The 17,875-nt window shown below is 39.3% G+C and overlaps 1 protein-coding gene across 1 annotated transcript in view; it reads left to right on the forward strand.

Moving 5' to 3' along the window:
• Positions 1–6,653: 6,653 nt before the first annotated feature.
• Positions 6,654–17,875, forward strand: part of VRK1 (VRK serine/threonine kinase 1) — a 47,898-nt gene continuing 36,676 nt past the window's right edge. The window contains exon 1 of the mRNA XM_077180666.1: positions 6,654–6,801. The gene's annotated coding sequence lies outside the window, so the exon portion shown is untranslated. The remainder of the gene's footprint in view (positions 6,802–17,875) is intronic.

Genomic DNA, 17,875 nt, shown 5'->3' on the forward strand with positions numbered 1-17,875 from the left:
TGTCAAAAGGCTGCATCTCTTCCATGGATGCACCATATCCATATCCATGGATGAGGATATTGCCACTGAATCTAGTCTGTCAAATCTGAAGTGGATTACTTTGATTCATTGCATGCAAAGCTAACTGAAGTAGCAGCACAGATTGTGGCACTGCAGAATACAGTGGCCAGGTCTCCACCAGAACAAGTGTGGAACATGTAGCAGGGCTCTGTACAGCCACTCTTTTCTCTGGGACTGTGGCTGGCATCAGCTCAGGCTTTGATCTGTAAATCCTCAACTGATTAATGCTCCTCTATGTGAAGAAGCACTTCTTGGGCAGTGATACCCATGCACCTCTTCAGTCATACAGCCAACTGCTCCCTGGATGAATTGAGTGGGAAATGGACATAACCATTCTGGGTTTTGATGAAGAACCTCTATCCCAGGACAGGACAGTCTTCCTCAGCAGAAAGTCTCACTCTGATCCTACTGCAGCATGCCTTGTGGTTTTTTACAGATCAATTATTGCTTGATTAACTATAGAGGTAGCGAGAAACCAGGAGAAACACTGGGAGGTTTTGTGACACAGTAAATCTTCGAAGCTCTTTATCATAATTTATAAACTTTTTTTCCCTACTAATTGTGCACATTTCTTAGCTGCAGAGCTCCTGTCTGCAATACAAGCAGTGAAAAATGTTACCTGGATAAGAATATATTTACATAATCATGAGCTAATTACTGTTTGTCATAAGTAAAATCAAGGAATTATTACCATGCACAACTTGTTTAGTTGTACATGGATACAGTTGAACTGCTGCCTTGTTCTACCCTAGAACTGGTTATATTTGCAAACAGTGTGCAAAAAATCACTCTGCTAACAGCCAGATGCACTTTCTGTTTCAAGATGTGCTGCTCCCTCTCTTCACTCTGCTTTTTTTTGGTGGCATTCCTCCTGATTTAATCTAGTTTTCCTGTGGGTGGAATCTGGCATAAAAAATATGTAAAGAGCTTTACAGCCATCTGCATCAAAGGTGCTGTATAGATACCAATTAGCAATAATGACATTCAGGCACTTCAGGTGTATTTGAAAACAGTTGGCAGTGCTTGATGCTAGAAATACAGAACGACTAAATCCTCACCAAGGTAAACTGGGATAGCCCTATTAATTCCTGCTGAGCCTCACCAGTTTATCTCAGCTGAGGATTGTTACTCCTAAACTCAAGGCTCTCCCCAGCAGCAACTCAGGACCCAGCCAAATGCACACTGTAGCTCCCTGTTTTAATTAAAGAAGTGGAAATTATTTTCTATTTTGGAAAGTTGTTGGGAATGATGTATGGATAACAGCTTGAGAATTCAAATTATGCCACAGATCAGCATGACCTGCAAGAAGCAGAAATGTTTTGATTACTACTCTAAGCAAAATCAGGATGGATGTCATAGATTATCCTTGCATGCACAAATCCATAGCTGCATGTTTTATGCTGTTTATAAGTAGCTTTATTAACTGAAGTTGACTGCTAAATTTCTGTGCTTGTTTGGGAAAACTTCAAAAGTAAACAGTGGCAAAGAGCACTGTGCTATTTTTCCACAGTTATAGTTTTGCACATTTTTGTGCATTTCAGAATTTTTTGTACCCTATGATCAAGGTAAAAGAAAAAAATCTAAAAGAATTACAGTTAGTCTTTGATTTTTGGAAGCATTGTGTTATGTACAATGCACTGAAGCATCAATCATGCTGATATGATAAGAACACGACATATAAAAGGATGATGTTCTCTGAGATTTTCTTAAATCACAGTGCTCCAAACTTCACTACATGCTTTATGTGCATTATGAAAAGTCCCTATCAGCTGTATCCAAGTAACTGATATGTTAACACAACTCTCGTGTCTTTTCTTCCCTTTCTCTTCTTCCTTTTCCCCCTTCCTTATTAAAGGCAATTTCTTTCCAGCTATCTCCAGTTTGTTATTAGAATCTTACCTTTAGCAGATTACCATTGCTAGAAGCTGATGGAGTTTGATGGTCTTGGTTGGTTTCATGTAATGTCAGTGTAATTTGAAATTAAAAATATTGAGACTGTTTCTTAGTTACCTTGACTGCTCTAAATGGACAAATTGGCAGTGCTTTACTTTTCCTAGTGTAGATATAAGGAAAGAGAGCTCCACAAATCCAAGAATTGTACTAATACAGTTGAAGATCTGATTATGCAGCTGACACATCTAGAGGGAAAAATACTCCATTGCTGTTATTTCTCCCAGTGTTCTCTGTGTGGTAGAACTATGGAGATTTTTTTTTTATGCTTGTCAAGCAACCAAAACCACAAGTTCTGTTTAAAATTCTCTAATGCAGTTGATATGCTACTGGAAATCTAATCAAAGCTACTTTACTGAATATGGTTGGAAGAGCATACCCTTTTTAATCTAGAAAGGAAAAGGGATTCAGGTTAGGAGGCTGAGGGAAACAGATGTTTTCCATTATGCTGCAAATTTTGTTCCTAAGGCTTCTTATGTTTTCTTCTGCCATGCAGGACACAAATATCTCTCATGTGTATATTGGTCCCAGTTATGAGTATTTAATAGTGGTTCAGGAGAAAGCACAACACACAACTTCTTTTCAGGTCTAGTCTTCCTGTCAAAGGCATTACACTGTTCAGGCTGCATACCTGCTTTTTTCCTAACAAGAAAGATTATTTCTCAAGCCAAGTATATATATATGTTTTTTTTCCTGTGACATTATACAAGTAATAGTATTCTTTTGTACTTGTACAACAATTATGGGAACAAAAGCCTTACTAAGCACAGCCCTCTTCAGAGTGAATTTGCTGTAGCACACAAAAGGAAATCAAAATAAAAGAAGATATTTATGTAATCAGTGGTAATATGTGATCAGCTCTGTGCCTCTGTGTTTTTAGGCTTCTATTTGACACTTTCTTATGAAACAGTAGGATCACTTGTAATAACATCTTTGCCTAGCCATATTTGTATTGATATGTATAGAACAGCATGTTGAAACTCCCCTCTAAGAAGACGCTTGAGGTCACATAAAATAAACAAACAAATAAACAGACAGACTTTTCTTCCTTAAGCTTATCTTGTTGTGATCATGGAAGGTGGGACATCCTTCTCCTGTTTGATTATCCTAGACTATTAAAATCAAAAGCCTGACATGTTAAGTACACATGTTATTTAAAAATGTGGAGTTTTTCCTCATAAGCAAGACACTTGTGGGAAATTATCCTTTTACTGAATGTTTTCCTTTCCTTGGAAAATATATTGGGGTAAGGAATGGGGTGGGGGGGAGGGAGAGAAAGAGAGAACCATTTTTGTTAATCCTCTGCAGGAAACCACAACAATCAATCCCCCTTTGGCAGCTGTTTTGTTCTTCAAATATCCTATCACTTTCTAAACTGATGGTGAAGGAAAGAATGCATTAATTTTCAACCAGATTGGGCTTCAGGAAAAAAGCAAGTTCTAATACTGAAGAACAACATGGCATAATGTTGTTTTTCAAAACACCCCCAGATTTATCTTTCTTTTTAATGTTCTTCACTTTGCTTCTTAGAAAAGGGGTTAAAATTAGTAGGCACATTTCATATTAGCGTATTTCATGCAATAAAGCATAAATTATTTAAAATAACACGACCTTTTATCTTGCACCTTTTGAAGGAAGCAAATTAAAAATGTAAATTGGGAGCTAATTAATATGCAAATGTATTCATTCGCAGTTAACAATTAGCAATTAAACCTGCAGTGTCTACAAAGAGCACGGACAAAATTAGTAACTTAATTTATCATTAAAAAATGAAAACGTACACAAAATTTTAATTGACTTTCAAAATATTTCCCCTGCTTTTTCCCTTTATTTTTAATACAAAAAATCATATTGAGCCTTAGATATATAGATGAAACTTGCTACCTACAGCTTTCTGTTGAAGTTCATTACAAAAGACTGAAAGGGAATCATGTTAGGAAAAGTTTGGCTTTTACACGAGATGAATTAAAAAGACTGCTGATTTCTGTTAGTCACTCTCCAAAAATGTAGGTATTTCAGGACATATAGCACATACCCTTAGTGTCTAACTAAGCACACAGAAAGTGTGTGTGTGTGTATGTATTTATTAAACATGCAGAAGCATTTTGAAGGTTTGTGCTTTGGTGTTTGATACTTCAATAGAAGAACAGGAACACAGGATATTAACAGACAATAAATAGCTGAAAAATCTAAATAAGATACTGTGGACAGATAGTCACGCATGTTTATATTTAATGCTTGGTTTATTCCCCTTTTACCAGTTTTTCATTCCTTTTACTTTTAGAAGAGTTAAAAAAACCCTCTGCATATATTACTGCATTTTATGTCCATTTTCTGTCTTTGCTCATAATTAGCGCTGCTCTTTCTGCAGATGTGAGCCTGTATTTTTAAATATTCTCTTTCTAATGTCATGCAGTGTATTATAAACAAGATGTGGTTAGTTTTACAGAAATACTCACAAACATTTGTTTGTGTAAGAGCCACAAGACTAAGATCACTCACATTTTTGCCCTCTTCTGTACATTTTTCACAAATACTTTCTCACCAAATTTTTGTTTGAAAATGTTGCGCGGAAATTAATATAGTGCGATGTTTCTAGATGTGCATACATGGAAATCTTCAGCTCCAGCCAGTCAAAGTGCACAGATCTTTGTGTGGCCATTTTGGGAGTTCTTTGTGGTGGAGAACATTATCCAACTGAGGGGCAGGAATAACAGCATATGGCCTAGGTGGCCAAGCATGCAATGTGGCAGCACAGCTTCCAAGGCAGGCATGATTTGCCAGCACCTTGGTTCAGGCTCTTTGTGAAGTACAACCAGCACATAATCAAATCAGCAATTGTAATAACTAGTTTGCAAGCAAGTCAAGAGCTAAAATATGTACGTACAAATTAATCATCATATCATTTTAAATTTCAATCAAAACATAACTTTGAATTTGTCAATCTGTATATGACAAAGAGGTAAAATAATCAAATAAATTAACTGAGAATGTGTAACTTTTCCTTTCCTCTTAATCCCCACAAGATCTGTATTTGTTCCTTGTTTGCAGCGTTTTTACAATGTTATTTAAATAGCATCTGCTATATTCCACTTGCAATTACTCTGTTTTAATCAATTTACAATTAACTTTTTTTGTTAAATTCACTTTCTCAACAAAGCCCTTTGGTTGTTCCCTTCCTCTTGCTCTGTTGTTTCTTTTAAAAATATTCAGATTCCAAGTGCTTGCACTCGTGTTTGAAATAGCCTCTTGTTTGAGGAAGCCAGGTTTTTCTGCCAACAGGACACCTTTGTGTGCCAGGGTAAGGCTGAGAGAGAGCTGTTGTCACTGGGATTTGGTCTCGGGCTGCTCAGGAACTCCTGGCTCCAGGGCTGGAAGTGGGGAAGGCAGCAAGTGGGCGAGCTCTGCGAGAGCTGCCTGTGGTAGGCAATAGAATCCCCTTTCTTCCTCTGCCCCGTCCTCCAACATACTGCTTGTGCAAGGTAACAGCAAACCAGTTAATTTGGTTCGATGGGCAAAAGGATGTCTAATTCCATGTAGATTTCAGCAGTTCAATGTGCTGAATATTGTCACAGCTGAGTTGAATTCTGAGATTGTTATTTTAACCCTTTACTCATTTCTGTGCTGAGATTTTACGTGTGAGAAGTTAATCTAAGAGAAACGGCTGCATCTTGTCTAGAAATCTGTGTGTGCATATATATTTGTATAATCCATATTTGTATTTGTGGGGAGAAAAAAAAAGACCATATTGGATGTATGTAGAACAACTTTTTGGAGAAGATCTTTTTAACAGATTCCAGTCCTTTCACATTAAAAAAGATCAAAACAATGAGTTTCAACTAGAAACATTATTTTGATTAAAAAAATATTTCAAGAACAACTCTTTCTAGCTTGTCCTGATAATAATCTTTTTTTTTTAATTTATAAAAAATATATACATAGACATCTAAGTTGGAACATTATTAAAATGAGAAACTGTTAGGAATTAAATGAGGTGCTTTATACACACATGCAGCAATAGTTCAGGCATACTGCAATACACTTCAGAGACACATATGTACACACACTCACCTGCTCATTAGAAATATTACATTTATATTTCATGTGATTTCTATTGTCTTCTGAAACATTTATATTTATATGCTAGAAAAATATGAACAGCATGGTGTGCGGCACTATTTTAAAAATATTTAAATATGTCAATGGACCTCTCCTGGGTCTTTACTTTGCAGCTTCTCTAACTGGTAAATTAACAGGGTTTTTTTCAGGATGCACTTGTAGGATTTGAACATATTTCTCTACTGGAAAAGTTATTTCATGGAAATAAAAATCTGAAGATAGCTGCACCTTTTTATCCAGTGCTGGGTTTTAAAGAACTTAATAGCCTCTCAGTATTTTTAATGCGTGTGATATTACACAGCTAACAAATAATTTCAGAATTCAGTTACCACAATTAGGAATTTGAAGCAGGTGGCTCAATAATGGGGCTTTTTCATTTCATTTATTAGAAGGGGGAGGAAAAAGCCCAGCAACGCAGAGCTTCATTTATTTTCATCAGCTCCACAGTAAGAGCGTGGCAATTTGCAACACCAGAATCATTTCAAGTACAGCTTTGCATACATCATTCATTTCTTTAGTTTTAAAAGCTTCTTATCGTTCAACCAAAATTTGAAAAGATAATTTCCTGTCTAAAGTCCAATCTGGTCTGAGCATCCTGGCTGCTTTTTAACACTATGTTGGCTTTCTTGGTAAGCAGATGGAGTGTCGCTGTCACTGCTGCGTGACCCCCAGGTGAGTGTGACTTTGCCTGCGTGTGCCCGTACGTAACACATCCGCAAGCAAGAGCCGTGCATGATACCCAGCTCGAAGTTTGCCTCACCTTCCCGCTCGCTAGGAAGAGAGTTTAATTTCATTTCGCTTCAGTCCCGAGCCTGGCAGCAGAAGCAGCACGCTCCCAGCAGGAGGATGCAGCGCTTGCAGCAGTGCAGCCGCGGGTTGCAGGGCAGCGCTCGGCGGGGCTGCGGCGGGCTCGGGGCGCGCACCCTCCTCTTCCTCGCACCGCTTCTCCCGTGCGCTCTCTGGGGGCTGGGGCTGCGGGGGGCTCACGCCTCGGAGAGCCCCACTGCCCTGCAGGGAACGACAGTGCGGACAGGATGCACTGTCGGCCCGGGAGACACTTTGTTGGCTTGTCACTAACGGGATGTGTTTATGCTGCTTTGAAGAACAACAAAGCTCTGTTGTTCTTGCGTCAGAATAAAGGGGTTTCACACCGCGGGAAGGTACCTCAATTTCTGCATGTATTGCGAGGGCAACGCTAAGGAAAACATCAAGGAAATGTGGCAATAGTCTAAGGCCAGGTGACAGGTCTTACCGTGCATTAGCAGGTTGCTCAGGTTTAAGTAAAACAGAGGCCTTGAAGTGGCCCCAGGTGCTGCCAGTGGGAGGATTTGCACTTTCAGCGTCTCACAATTTAGAGATCAATTCATGCTGCTACCACAAGTGCTGTTGCAGAGCATGAGTGGGCTATTACTGTCCACTGGCCCTTTGAGAACATGCAGCCCCTTCTATGCACAGGAATTCCCATCAGAAACCTCTCCCTGGTTCAGAATGCAGGCAGAAACTTTGTTTGGAAGCAATCTCTCGGAAGACTTTGAAGCCCCCCTGCACTGTACCATGGGCCCTGCAAAGCTGAACCAGCTTGTGTTTGCTACTGGGCTAAGTGCCCAACAAAGAGCCCCTTATCATGGCAGAGAGAATCTGTTACACACGATGCCATATTAAGCAATTAACAGGGTTGTGGGGCTGAGCTTAGTGCCTATCCTCTGCAGTTTAATAATTTCTCTGTTTGCAAGGTTCCTAGCAAATAAGACATCCATGTTCCTCGCATTAGCACATCAACAGTGTCTATGGGAAAGGCAGAGACACGAGGTGCACTGCTGATCTGCTCAGGAACAGGGTCATATTGGGCAATACTAATCAGAGGAGGTGCAGCTTCTCAGCTGACTGCTCCTGTTCCGACTGCACAGTCAGCTGCCTGCAGACAGGATGCCCTCCCTGTAAGACCTTGTCCAAACATGTTTGGCTCCATGTGGAAATTTTGCAATTCTTTGTATGAATATGTACTCGACAGTAAGCATTACTGAAAAGATTCTCCTTTTGCCCAGATGTTGCCTGCTTTCAAACCAGTTAATGAATATTGGCGATAATTTAAAATAATAATAAAAAAAAGACATATGATTCTTAGCCCTCAGAAACTCTCTTCTGCAGAGGCATGGGAGAGGCACAGGCTGCACAGGCAAAGCCTTCAGGGCTGTTTGAGCCAGCAGCCTCAACACTGGGCAGCCTCCACCTGCCCTTGCAGTACAAGAGTGCCCCAGCCCCAGTCTCAGATTCTGCAGCCCCAGGGAGCATTTGCCCGCCCTTGGATCTCCTCCATGCAGCCACTCCTGCCACTGCTGGCACAGCTACCTGCTCTTTGACAGGAGCTCAACAACCCTGTGTAAAATTGTCCTTTCCCATGCTGGAGGGAACATGAACCCCCTGATGTTTCACTTTAGATTGACACAGTCCACAGTTAACATCACCCCAGGATACTGTATGCTGCTTCGGTGTAGTTCACTGCAATACTCAGGGAAATGGTAGGATTGCACTGAAATGGGAATAGTGCAACTGTGAAACTTGGAGACTGGCTCACTCCACTTACATTAGGGTATCTATGAATACCTTATATGCTGAATATCCAGAATAAAGTGAATTAACGTGAAGAGGCAAACTCTGTAAACTCACTCACTCTTTGCAGCCCACACAAAGAGGTAAATAGGGAGCCTCAGATAGGGAAAGATGCTGGAGAGGATGAAGGAAGACTATCCAGTGAGTGGAGCACTATTGCAAAAAGAATGGACACTACAGACTTGAGCCCCAGTCTGAAGGAAACATGGAAGCACCCCAGGCCTTTCATTCCCCATGTATAAATGGGAATGAATTTATCAGTCATCTAATGAAATGATTTCTGAGTATAATTGAAATAGGGGAGATATGTGTCTAAGATAGATGAATGGACAGATGGTTTACAGTCTCATCCTGCCCACCTGCTGCAGAACACAGCTAAGCCTGCTACAACTGTGTTATTTGTAAAGCATAGGAACTGCTGGTCCAAAAAACCCCAGTGAAAATGACAGCAGTAATGAAGGCAGCTCTCACATTTGCACAACAGTTCATATTTCCCACTAGCTAACAATTACTTCAAAAAAATGTAACTGTGTTATTTTTTGGCAGACAAAAACTTGAAATCCTGATGTGATCTATGATACTGCTCTCTTCCAAACACTGATTGTCTCAGTAAGAAAGCAGACATCAAGACTCTACATTGTGACATGGAGTACACCTGCTCCATCATCTGGACATTGAACTGACTTGCTTACTTTAGAAAGGGAAACATTGACTAGTGCTTAGTTTGTTTCCAGAATAGAACACTTTTCATTCTTTATGACATCCTAAAGTAGCTGCAGCCAGATTCTGCAATGATCTATTTGACAGTAGGGAGTCCCATGCAGTCTACAATAGTTCTTACTGACTTACATATCATAAATTTTACTGGAATGATAGAAGACTCACATTGCTTTTGTGATCAATGTAGCATTTCCTTATTAACCAGGGACACCAGTCCTACCCTTTCTGAAGTTAGTGAGAAATAATATTATTTTTATAAGGCCTTGCTACTGCTTCCAGTGCATCAGTAATGAGTTAAATATTGGTATTAAAATAATTTACTTTTGTTGGATAGTTTGTTGGTTGCTAGAACCCAGAATGTAATTTCTGGCTCTTCTTCCGTTGTTATTCTTTCCCCTCAAAATTTAGGACAAGGAACGTTGTTACAGCCTTAAATTTATCACTAAAAACTGATGCATGTTGGTGCAATGGAAAGAGGCTGGTTTCATTTAGGCATTCCGAAATTGATATCTAATTAAATTTTGAAATGAAATGTTAAAACCAGTGGGTGACAGACTGTCTGTAGGTGTGTCCCCTGAGGTGCTCCCTATTTTATTTGTTAATGATCTTTCTTCATTGCCCACACTAAGCCAAGCTCTACCAACTACTGCTATAGCACCATTATTCAGCATTTAATTTCTTACAATCTTAAAAAAAATTAAAAATCACACTATATTTAATTAGTTGCTCATTTAAACCCTCAGTGATTGGTTATCTCCTGTGTACAGATACTTATCTCTACCTATTTCAAATACTGAAGCATTGTTTTTCAATCACAAGATTCTGGCATTGACAAAAGTGAGGAGATATGGGGTAAATTAATGGACTCAAACTGGTATGACAAGAACATGCAGGTGGCCAAAGACTGAGATCTAATTTTAACTATGCTACTTGGAAAAGCATAGATGTGTAAAGAAGTGACTTGGGGGCATATATGCAGCCTCAACCTGGAATTTTAAACTTTTCCTTTTTGAAATTTTTCATTGCTTCTTTCTTTTTTCCCCATCTCCCTTCTCTATTAAATCAATGTCAAGAAACTACTTCTGTCTGACTTTAAATGAATACAAATGCTCATTACCTTTAGGTCTTTGCAGTTATCACTAAACAGAGATTTGATATTGTCTTGTTCCTTTTTTTTTTTGGTGTTTGTTTGCTTGTTTGGTTTTTCGGCGGGGGGGGAAGGGGAGTGTGTTGCTTTGTTTTTTATGTTTGCTTTTTTTATAACCACTGATACATCTCTGATATAGAGAAAGGCACTGGAGAAATGCATTAACAAGTACATGCAGTAGTCTTTTCAGCCTGTGCCACTGGATGGCTCAATGTGTCACAAAAGAAATCTCTGTTAGCAGTATAAGTTAAACTCAGTTATTCAGTTTGTGAAGAAGCTACTTCTCAAGGAGGATCTTAATCTATTTTGCTAAAGGTATGAAGATCAGAGCAGCCATGATGGCCATGTTATTGCAGACTGTGAAGTTTCCTTTATCTACAATTCTGTAATACCATTTTCAAAACCTCCTGTAAAGGACGGATATAAATTTTTCTCTGTGGGGGGCAAAAATAGCTTTTGGCAGTTGAGTTTCCTTTTTGACACTAAGGAATCAAGAACAGTAGGTAAACACTAACTTGGTGGCTCAAAATTTGCCTGTTCATGGACTTGGTAAGAAATGTTGTTATGGCTGCACCTTACCACTGGCATAAACAGAGAACAAGTTTGGTAAATATTGGAACATGTGTGTGACATGAAACCACAGAGACAAACTTCAGAATAGTTCCCTGCTTAGACAAACTCTAACAGTTTGCTGCTCTTCAGTCTGCAATACTGACTTGAAAACAGGCAGATAAAGCTATTTTTGTTATTTGTACCCTGTTTTTCTCTAGGAAATGTACTGAAACAACTAAACTCTTTGCAGTTGCTTACATAAGTTGGCAATCATTGTTTTTTTACCAATCTTGATACAGGCTAATAGCTCAAATCCAGCACAAGATTAGAAAGTAAAACTACCCATGTTTCAGGTCCCTGAGTTGTCCAGTCCTATGTGTTTTGGTTAGTAATGAGGTGAGGAAAAAGAAACCAAACTCACCCTTTCCTGTCTTCTTCCATGGGTCTTGAAAAACATGATGCAGCTTGTTAATAATGCAAGTCTTTATTTAAGACATAGTTTGCTGTACCAGCCTGAAATTTCAACTGCTCTTTGAATGATGATGTATTAAATTGTCTGCATTACAAATACACTTTTGGAACTGCTCTGTTTTTTGTGATAACTGTGTTGGATTCTGAGTCATAAAGGTTATAAAACAGATACAATAGACTATATTCTGCCACAGAGGTGGCATAGTTCAGCATGACTGAGTCACTGCTCTGAAGGTAGACAGCACTGATTTTTATGCAGGGTATTGCAAGTCAAGCCTGAAGTGCATTGGCAGAGCTGCATTGTAGCAGGCAAAAAGCTGCTCCTTAATACATGCCTAATTTTACTTGTACAATTCACATTTTTCCAGATACCCATCATATAACATTCTAAACTAGATTTTGATGCAAGTGACCCAGGATCATTTCAAGCAGTGAAAAGGGAACAAGTAAAATTCTGAACCATTATAAATGCTCAACTTGGCAGGTGCCAAGAGTAGCATGTGTGACCGTACTAAACAAACTTGGCTGGGAAACTTCAAGTTGGCAAGTATCTTCTACCTGCTGCCTTGTCTGCTTCAGTGTCCCTCTTTCCTCAGCTGGAAAAATCTTACTAGAGTAGTGGAGATCTTTGCAAGAGTCATGCTTTTCTTTTTCCTCCTCCTACCTCTGCTTGTCCTTTGCTTTACAATCTGTGCTGATTTGAAAAGGTTTTCCAGTTGGCCATGTCTCCTCTCCAGTAACTCCAGTTTTGTTCTCCTTGCCCTCTTCTGTCTGGACTGTCTGCCCTCTTTGTGCTTTGTCTATTTCCCAACAACTTTTGTGCCCAGAACACCAGGTGCAATTCTTTCCTCCTTGCCACCAGACCAAACCCCTGAGCTGCCCACTCCTACCTGCTGTCATCTCTGTCACTCATCTGTTAAATCCCCAGGCTTCTTCTATTCCTAGGCAAATGTCCCTTCTGGTTCTTTCTTGGAACATCTCCTATGGGTTTTCTGAATATTTCTGTGCGTATACTTCTCATGATAGTTTTGATTCTTTTTTTGGTGTTATTTCCTCGGTCAGTAGGGCACAGACTATTTCAATGCTCTATTTTGTTTATTAGTACCCTGAAAGGTTTTGCAGCTCATTATTGATGTGAAACATAAATTCACAATTATTAGACCACACCTTTAATGATTCATGTTCAATCCAGGATCATATTGCCCTGGTAAAAATGACCACACAAGGGCAGATAGGTTGATTTGCATTACGCTATGTTGTTAATTTGAAAAAAATTCCCTTCATCTAAAAATGGTGTTTTACAAGGACATTTTCTGATGTTTTATAATAATCTGAATTCCTTACCTTATGCTTAGCTTTCCATTGGAGGAAAAATAAACCAACAACCTAGAGGCTGTATGTGAGTTAAATATGTCATTCTATGAAGAAAATTATCCGTATGTCCTTTCAGTCTTTTATGCTTTCCATCTTTTGAGTGTTTAGTAACTAAAGATTATTATGCATGATAAATTAGAATCTTAATCAGTAATAAAACTTCAAATACTTCTACCCAGTATATTATACCTGTAACGTGAATTAATTGTTCACAAGTGGCTTGTTCTAAAGACCAGGTACAAACGTTTTTCAGGATATCCCTAGGAAAGTACACACCTACACATGCATACCTCTTCCTTCCATTCACCTTTGTGATTTTAGGATGACATAATAGTTTTTTTTTATTTCCAGCAGATGCTTTGGAAATTCAGAGATGTAACAAACAACATTTGCAGGAAAAGGTTATGTATCCTATCTGACCAATTGCATGCAGAGATGGCAAACTTCCATGCATATGATTTCCCCTTTCAATTTTCTTACATGAGAACATTTTCTTGCATCACATTCTGAACATTCCCAAACATAGCCTTTCTCTCTTTCATATGACACAAAAATTGGTCAATAAACAATTACATTTTGAGCTTAATCTAAACAACAGAACAAAGATGTTAGTGCTGAAATGGGCGCAAGAGTATCTTTAGCTGGTTATATAGGACTATGTTGTTTCTGGTTTTATAGGTTATATTATTTGGGCTTTTTTAAAGATTTTGGAACGTATGTAGGCTTTTTTTGATGCCTGGTGTGTGAGTGCTGTGTGCCATACCATGGGGTCTTGATTAAGAGTGAGAGGCAATGTAGCATCTATGTTGAATAGGTACTCCATGGTAGCAGACTACAGGAAGGGAGCTTTTCATCCCCAAACAAGTGCTTGAATAACATCTACACAAGCAGGAGAGAGAGACAGCATGTGCACTTTGGGATAATTTAGCTCGGTCTGCATGCAGGGTGGAGTAAACAGCACCAATGATTTCATGCCTGAGCCAGGCAGAACTGTCCCTCTGCTAGGAGGCTGTCTCACTTACAAACAATATAAAGCCAAGTAAACAGCAAGCACTCAGGAAACATTTTCAACTTTAAATAAATAACTTAATAAAAAGGCTAAAACACCTCATCAGGCAATCTACTTTTAAAAGTAGTTGTACCCTCTCAAGTTTTTACAACTAGAAATGCAGGAAAAGCAGGCTCTATTTTGGGGCTCTGCAGATAAATTATGCATTAAAAATATGCTCCAACTTTAATGATCATTCTCAAAAGGCTCTTTGAAAATGAAGGAAAAACAAAGTTTACTTTGGTCAAGGAGACGGGACACAATTCTAAAAAATATTCAAGAATAAGTTATATAAAATTCATGAAGCAGGAATATTTACTCTTTTACCCATCAATCTTGACCCAGCTAAGTTACTTTCATCAGGAGAGATGGAATGCTTTACACTTATAGCCTTTCTAGCAGTCAATATAGTATTGACTGTATTGCAGCCAATGTAGCCAGTGTGGTGATGAGATACTGTAGTTTTCACAAGCTTTCATTAAGTTTGCTGTGAAATGCCATGTTCTCATATTAGTCATCCTCTCTGCTTTATATCTTAGAAGATGCATTTCAAACTGTTTTTAAAGTACATTATTATTCAGCTGTTCACCAAAATAGACCAATATACATTATAATATGTTTACGAGGTGGCAGTCTTACAATTCAACAATTTAAAACTTACATTCTATCTGACATAGCTACAAAATTGTTTCAAATGGCTGTGTTTACTTTTTGGAGCAAGTGGTTCTAAATGAAAAGGTTGATGGCTTCAATTTGATTATTAGCAAGTAAAAGAACATTGATGAAAATATTGCAGTCAGTATGTTGATATTCCAGGGAGAATGAAAAATGTTTAGTGGACAGTTTAGAATACTGTCAGTATACAGTGTCATAAAAACTGCTGAACTTGCTTCTTTATTTATATCATTGATGTAGGTTTCATACCATTTAAATATCTTCAAAGCCACATCATTACTGAAAAAATTAGCTGTTTTAACAATAGATGGTGAACACTTTCTTCCTAGTATAATTCAACAAAATATGAGCTACAGGCAGCTGGAGAGGGACAAAACTTAGCATCTCCTGTCAAAAAGCAGCCAGTCTGCAGGGAGTGTGGAACTCACCACCTCCACCATGAGATATGCAAGGTCATATTTTGTATGAGTGGATGGAGTCAGGTTCAAGCATTTGAAGGGAAAGAAGGTGAGGAATGGAAGGAAAAGCCAGAAATTTAACCTATTGTCCCAGTAACAAATTATAAAACAGAGAGCCCATCAGATTCTACACAATTTTTCTCTGCCCTGGTAATTTCACTGTGGCAGAGGACAAAACTGATTATCATGTTTTCCTAGTTGCTACTACTATATTAATTAATTCAATGCTTTCAGCAGATGTCTGCATGAAAATACAGCAACTCAACTTGAAAAAACAGATCTTAAAAACAGAGGTCTTAGGAGGTGAGATAATACTCAAGTAAAACAGTAGTTCTCTGAATAACAGGGCCAGTGCCTGTGATATGGAAAATAAGCAAATGAGACCCTGAGGACAGAAAGAAGATGGAGAGAAGGAGCAGAGTTACAGTGTCTCCTGAAGTCGAGGTTGGAAAAGTGCTGAGATTGTGTGTGTTTCTGCAGCTTCTTAAAGCCATGCATAACTCTTCAGTGAAAAATGTGTTTGCAATTTTCCCCACCTACCATCGGAAAGAAAACAATTATTAATTTATTAACAGACAAGAAGATGTCCTAAACTATCCACACACATTTGCATCAAGCTATTCTAGTGGAATACCTGTCTACAGATATCCAAACAAGTGGCCTTTAAAGCAAAGAGTACTGGTCACAGAGAAGATCCCTGCACCACCAGTCCTGCACAGTGAAATGCAGCACTGTCAGAGGGACTGCAAACATCCACCATCCTCACCTGCCTCCCTGCAGCCAGAGAGAATGCAAACATCCACCATCCTCTCCTGCCTCCCTGCAGCCAGAGAGAATGCAAACATCCACCATCCTCACCTGCCTCCCTGCAGCCAGAGAGAATGCAACATCCACCATCCTCACCTGCCTCCTGCAGCCAGAGAGAATGCAAACATCCACCATCCTCTCCTGCCTCCCTGCAGCCAGAGAGAATGCAAACATCCACCATCCTCACCTGCCTCCTGCAGCCAGAGAGAATGCAAACATCCACCATCCTCTCCTGCCTCCCTGCAGCCAGAGAGAATGCCAACATCCACCATCCTCACCTGCCTCCCTGCAGCCAGAGAGAATGCAAACATCCACCATCCTCACCTGCCTCCTGCAGCCAGAGAGAATGCCAACATCCACCATCCTCACCTGCCTCCCTGCAGCCAGAGAGAATGCAAACATCCACCATCCTCTCCTGACTCCTGCAGCCAGAGAGAATGCAAACATCCACCATCCTCACCTGCCTCCCTGCAGCCAGAGAGAATGCAAACATCCACCATCCTCACCTGCCTCCCTGCAGCCAGAGAGAATGCAAACATCCACCATCCTCTCCTGCCTCCCTGCAGCCAGAGGATGCTCTCCTGTCTCCCTTCCATTCATCCTAAGCCTGTGCTGCTGCCAGCACGTGTGAAAACCATCGCCAATTGTGACAGTTGTTTTCATGAAGGGGGACATCTGTCTACATAAAATGATGCTGGGGTCTGCAAACTCATTCACACAGGACATGAAATAGTCATCAGATGGTAAAAATTACCTTCTTGGTTAAAAGACAAACTGCTGTCCCAGAAGTGAGAGAGAGTCTATCTGACTAACGCTCACCTGAGCCAGGCTGAAGTTTGTAACATATGTGTTCAGGGGAACCCGTGTAATTGCTGACAGATGGATCTCCATCTAAAGAGCCTTCCACCTCTACTTGCATCTCTCATGTTTTGAAGTATTAACAATAAAAATTACCTTCTCTACTATACATCAAAAACCAGGAATGTGAAATTCTTGAAGAAGGTATCAATATATACTCTAAATATCTTATCAATGAGCTGTTTACAAATGCCAACAAAACAGCCCATTGGCTTTGTGGCTCTTCATAAATGGGGTTGTCTCAGAGGAATATCAACATCAGCCTAAGTCTCTCCTTGGCATCCCCTTTCTCCTCTGATTGTTTCTCTAAATCTTTTGCTGTAAGCCTAAAAGCAAAAAAGTTCTCCATACAGTTGGTTCCAATTAAGAAAATTAAAGCTATATATTTGTAAGCAAAAATAAAAATGACACAGACAGCATTTAAACATTTAAAGCACAAGAACAGTGAATGGGCAGGCAGTTATATTGACTCTTGACAATCTACCTTATGCAACACATTTCCAGGGTAAATACATTAGCAGTTCAGTGTTTCTTTAATTTTTGCACAGAAGCATCATTTTTTTTTGTCCGATCACATTTTGTAACACAATATCAATCTTGCCATACCCATGTTCTAGACGGGCTGTAGGGATTCTGCTGTAATTATGTCAAAAAATGAAATATTCCAAAATCTGATTGACAGCTTGATTACAATAATGCATGTGACTAAATTGAGGGTGTGCTGGTGTAACAAAAGAGGGGATGTCAGTGGTAATCAATTGTATTTTTGTCAAATTTTGTGGAGCATTTCTTGCTCTTGGGTTGTAGTACATTGAAACCAATGAGACACCTAGTGGTAACACTTTTTTAGAGTTTCTTGGTGCCATTAGAGTTTGGGGAAAACCAGTTCTTATCCAAATCATGTATTTTGTTACATGTCAAGTAAATATGATGTAGACTAGAATAGTCATGAACACCAACACTATGCAGTGCAGTAGCACGACAGGAAGGATTCCATGCTATGCTCAAGTATAGAATAGCAGATCT

The sequence above is a fragment of the Agelaius phoeniceus genome, chromosome 6 (genome assembly GCF_051311805.1).
Source record: "Agelaius phoeniceus isolate bAgePho1 chromosome 6, bAgePho1.hap1, whole genome shotgun sequence".
Classification (NCBI taxonomy): domain Eukaryota; kingdom Metazoa; phylum Chordata; class Aves; order Passeriformes; family Icteridae; genus Agelaius; species Agelaius phoeniceus.